This window comes from Rutilus rutilus (assembly GCF_951802725.1).
Source record: "Rutilus rutilus genome assembly, chromosome: 5".
In the NCBI taxonomy this organism is placed as follows: Eukaryota; Metazoa; Chordata; class Actinopteri; order Cypriniformes; family Leuciscidae; genus Rutilus; species Rutilus rutilus.
This window is the reverse complement of record NC_140213.1, coordinates 2,952,889-2,958,778: the sequence shown is the minus strand read 5'-3', so window position 1 is coordinate 2,958,778 and position 5,890 is coordinate 2,952,889.

The following is a 5,890-nucleotide window of genomic DNA, read 5'->3' as shown; positions in this document are numbered from 1 at the left end:
AGGGATTAGCAGTAGGCTATTTATGATACATGGTTTCAAATACGTATTTCAAATATAAAATACGATTTTGTAATTTGTATTTGATAGGGATGATGACAATTACTTAATAGTTTGTATCAAAATACATTACTGTTTTGTATTTTTGTAGTTTAAAATACTGTAAAATATGAAGAAGTCTACATGATGACATAATAAAAATGCGGCCTCTGATTGGTGCCTACTCAGTAGTTTACCCAGACTTGTTGAGATCAGAACAGAAAATATAGGGTAGAGTGGGGGAAAACGCCCCCCTTAAGGAAAGTGTGACGTTACGTGAAACAAAACATAAATGTGACTAGAATTGCCATCCCGGTTTTGAGTGACTATGGCAGGAGTTATTCACCAAATATTAAAATTGCTCAGCCTTCATAATTAATTAGTATTTTCACTGAAAATATTTTTGTACTAAGGGGGCGTTTTGCCCCAGCGGTGGGGTAAAACGCCCCCCAAGGTGGGGTAAAATGCCCCCTTTCTTACCAACCAGTTTGCTTCATAGATCAACAGCAAAATTAACAGACAATAGTTTTTAATCTCTAAAAGTAAAAGGCAAGTAATGTATCAACATGTATATATATTAATATTTATTTCAGCAATGTCCAAAATAGCCAAATTTAACTACCTTCCATCAGTGAGCTAACTTTGCTAGCAAGCTAGCTAGTTGATGCTCACTTGAGGTAATTTTTTCATGTTTTGTTCAAATATTTAGCTTTTACCACCTAGTTATACTGCATTAAGTGTAAAACAAAGGATTTGATAGACAGAAATATTTTATTATAGTAATTATGATAGAGAGAAACTATGCCCCCAGGGGGGCGTTTTACCCCACAAGCTATGACTTTTAAAAAAAAAAAAAATTTTTTTAAATATAATTATATTCCTTATAAATTCCATATGATCTCAAACTACAGACTTCACTATTCATCTATCATACATCACTGCGATATCCTGCAGAACAATATTGTATTAAACACTTGTTTACTAATATCTGAAAATTATAGCATTTACCATGTAATCCTCTTCTCTTCAAATGTGTCGCTGGTGTCAGCTTCTCCATAGAGATTTGTAGATCCCCGTTATCAACGTAGTGCATAGCAACAGTAAAAATGTATCTTGACTACTTTTAGTGATCATTTTGGGAAAAAACAGGTGGGGGGCGTTTTCCCCCACTCTACCCTATCCATATGGAAGAATGTGGAATGTAAATGTAATTTTTTATTTTTTTTTGTGCATAAATTGCTATAATTTTTAACAGTTCATGTTAAGTTTTGGTGTTCGTTTTAGTAGCCTAGGCTATTTGCATAGGCCTAATATTCTTGAAACCTATTATACCGAGCAGCAGCCCAACAGTAAACGTTAGCTTGCTACTTTCAGCCAATGTTAAGTTCGTCAGTTGTGCACGAAAACAAAATAATAATAAAGCATTTCAGTGTTGTCTTTTTTGGCGTCAAGTCTATTTTTTGCTGTGCTGCTCAGCAGCTCGAGCTTAATTAAAGCGCCAGTACAAGGTTGAAGGACGATGTGACAAAAATTTGAGTTGACACAAAAAAGTATATTGCACAGAATAAACACTTACTTGTAGAGTAGTAGCCTATGATTACATTTAATATACACTAATTATGAATGAGAATATTGTTATTTTTGGCGTGGAGGTACAGCAATAAAATTGATAGCTTGCTAAAACAGAAAAATACACCTGTCAAAACTGTTTTCAGAGATAAACAGAAACATGTCACAACCTAACCTAGGTTTGTAAACTGCAACTTTTTGGATGATGGACAACATCAGAAAACAAAACTCCTTAACAGCTCACTTACAAGTGCACAGGAGGCTAAATATACTCATTCAATATACTCCCTCTCTCTCTCTCTCTCACACACACACACACACACGGGATATAAAAACGTGCACACACACTCAATAACAAACAAGCCCCTAAGGACATGGTGGTGGGAGAAAAAATATTTTTCAAATCGTCTGCGTTCCCTCGAGAAACTTTGCGTTCCTTCGCAAAACGTAGCCTACTCGGTTACTAAAGTAACCTCGGTTCCCTGAGAGTAACGGGAACGAGTATTGCGTCGCTAGACGTAATGGGAAAACTCATTTTCTCCAGAATATTGAAGCCTTTATTTTAAAACGCAGTGCAGCTGCACAGCTAGCACAGTGCATAGCTGTATAGCGTGCTGATTGGCTGATTGGAACTGCACGAACCTATGGCGAAGCGGCGAGGACGCGCGAACCTATCAGGGCGCTTCCTGCCTCGCGTATGGAATTAATATTGTGCCATAATTAAACAAACAAATCCAGCATTTTGCAAACAAACTCGATCTGCTTTGCAAAGGAAAACTCGACTCGCAAACAAACAGAAAGTAATGTGCAAGTACAAAGGTAAATTTGAGCGAAAATGCAGAGTAACATATATGTATTGTGTTTTACAAATATAAATAAATGAGCCTAGATAATATTTCACAAATAAATACAACCCATCCTAAAAATTGCATGTAACCTTTGAACAAATACCAAATCTAGTGCATACAAATGCATATCTCTCTGTTATGATTGTGAGACACTTGGCTTTTTATGAGAACTCTTGGCTCGATTTTCTCACAAATGTGTCCAGGCAGATTTTCTCTCAAATGGTTTCAGGCAGATTTTCTCACAAATGCAGTTGAGCAACTTCCTCTTCTAAAGCAGTAGAACGGCGCTAAGATAGGGGATTCATTTAGCGCTAGTCTCCCAGGAGAAGCACTGATTTCAAATTTGCCTTTGCCTACAGCTGAGGAAAATGATCGGTGAAGAGGTGTGTTTCTGTCTTACTTTATCTATAATTAACCTTTTTAAGGTTTTCTTTTGCAGAATGTTTATTACATATCTAGACAGAAATCCACAACTTAGTAGCACTTCACTCTCTCTAGGATAGGGGAATCTATAAGCGTAAAGCTCTGCCATCATATGTTGCTTTTTTACATTTTTGTAAAAACTTTACATTTACTGAACGAGTCTATTTCTTTCGTTCTCCATAAATGAATGAGAACATTTCATTTAATTGAAAGGAGGGTCCCACTTATTACTTTATTTATTTAGTTGTAATTCAGTCAGCTTAACTGTTAATGTAATAAATAATTAATGAACCAAACAAACCAATTGAAGACATCCAATTGTGCGGTGGCCGGCTGGTCTTCGCCGGCCACATTTGTGAGGTTTTACAACTTGGAGGTGCCGGCTCTGCAGGCACGAGTCCTTTCTATCTAGGAGATCTTGGCCCCTGAAGCTTCTAGGTATCTCTTCGTGGGCTCCGACATTTGTCCGGTGCCCGTTGGTTTTGACTTTTAGTTCTACTATAAGCCTCGGGCTTCAGGCGTAGGCCAAAGAGATAGCATCTACTATCCAAAGTGACAATCCTTGCTTCGTGACCGGGAGCCCTTTGGTGTGGCCGCCGAAGCATACAAAGAGCTGTTCCGACTGCCTGAACGGGGCAGAACGCTCTATATAAACTCTGAGAGCCCTGACGGGGCTGAGTAGACTTAATTCTCTATCGTCTTCCGACAGAGGAAGGGCAGAAAATGAAATGACCTGGGCTCTGAACGGAGTTGAGAGCACCTTGGGTACATAGCCATGTCTTGGTTTGCGGACGACTTTGGAGTCGTTGGGCCCAAACTCAAGGCAGGAAGCGTTAATGGAGAGCGCTTGCAAATCGCCCACTCGCTTGACCGATGCTAGGGCTAGCAGGAGTGCGGTCTTGAGCGAAAGTGTCTTTAAGTCAGCCGACTGAAGCGGCTCGAAAGGGGGTCCCCTAAGGGCCCTGAGGACTGTGGATAGGTCCCATGAGGGTATAGAGGGAGGACGAGGCGGGTTCAGCCTCCTGGCCCCCTTGAGGAAGCATACGACCAGGTCAGCCACAGGAGCATGTAAGACTGCTATGGCCACCACGTATACTTAGAGTGTGCGTCCAGTAGCCACGTATACTTACGACCCACGTCCAGTAGCTCTTGTAGAAATGAAAGTACCAGTGGTACTTCACATGAGAAGGGGTCTAGGTTTCGAGCTGAGCACCAGCTGGTGAACACTGATCACTTGAGGGCATAGAGGCATCTCGTGAACAGAGTTCTAGCCTCGGCGATAGTGCTTAGGACTCTTTCCGGGATGTCCCCGGGTACCCTGGGAGGCGGGAAACGGGAGGGCGCGAGGGGCGGGGTCACTCTCTAAAAAGAAAATGTGCCTTTTAGGCAGTTTTGCTCATTAAAGGATACGTCGCCGGATGGCCGCAGGGAAACGGCGAATCAGCAGATGACGGCGTCGAGTCAGAAGCGCTGTGCAGGAAACCGCCGTTTCCACTATAGACCCCTTCAATGTTTGTAAACATCGAATGCCTAGGTTGGGTGCGCGCGCAGCATGGGGTCAGAAAAATGGTGCAGCTAATAGACCGGCATATTGTGTTAAGGGTATGCACTGTCTTTGCCATCACAGGAATGGGAACAGAACCATAATAAACTTGTTTTAGCTAATGACGATTGTCTGCCTGATCCCGAGCTCCTAACAGAATGGGTAGACATCGTTAGCAAGTGGCCAGATATTCACTGGTAACAGTTACTGCTATCTATTCAGATAGATACTGCTATCTGCTAAGTCTGTAGCATGACACAGGTCACAATTAATGCCAGATATCAAACTTCACCTAACTATTAAATCAGTCTACGGTTTACAGAAAACATTAGTTTACTTACCATGGCTTAACTCTACTGTTGTTGTCACAATGTTGTCACAAAACTCCTAGCAGCTGGCTACGTCTGTAGCATGACACAGGTCCATGACATTTACAAAACTGTTAACCTGCATAGCTTAATGTTGTAGGCTAGTGTACATAAAACTGGTCATATTTTTTATTTTATTTTTTTTTTATAAACGGGCAGACTGGGACAATGCTACGATCAAAGATGCTCGTGTTTGTAGTGTTATTGTGTTATTGACAGTTATTGTGACAACAACAGTAGAGTTAAGCCCTGGTAAGTAAACAAATGTTTTCTGTAAACTGTAGACTGGTTTAATAGTTAGGTGAAGTTCGATATCTGGCATTAATTGTTAACCTGTGTCATGCTACTTAGCAGATAGCAGTATCTATCTGAACAGATGTCGTCTATTTTTTTTTTTTTTACGGATGAGATCCTGCAGGAATCCTGAAAAACTTGACTCCACAACTGGTGCGATTTTCACAGTCCATGACGCAACAAGTAGGCATTTTTTTCTTGACGAGAAATTCTCTGGTTAACACACAATTCAATGGGTTGGAATGAACTTTCTGACCCCGACCTGCGCACTGCGAATTTTCCTGTGACGTCAACCGTGAAGGGGTCTATAGGCTACTTTCTCTCACACACACTCCCGTATCGCCTCCTCCGCACCACCGGAGGGATCCTTCTCCAGAATATTAACCACTCTCTCATGAACTCAAATTCCCATCATGCCTCATACCTGGGACTGATTGCGTTACACACCTGCACCTCATTTGCTCACACACATATAAGCCACTTCCACACACAGCTCTTTGCGAAGTCTTGATTTGCCCTGGCTGTCATTACCGAGCGTTATTACCTGTGTTTGATTTGTGTTTTTGATCTTGGACTGTTTATATCGTTTCTGATTGTTCTCTGCCTGCCTTGACCCGGATTGTTTATTGGACTGTGATTATTGCTGCCTGCCCGACCTCTGCCTGTTTCTTGGTTCTTCTCTGCGTTTCCTCCATTGCCCTGTCTGCTGTGATTTACCCTGCCTGTACGACTATTCTAATAAAGCTGCAAATGGATCCCACTGAGTCTGGTGCTTCGTTACACATACATTATTCTTTTACATACACACA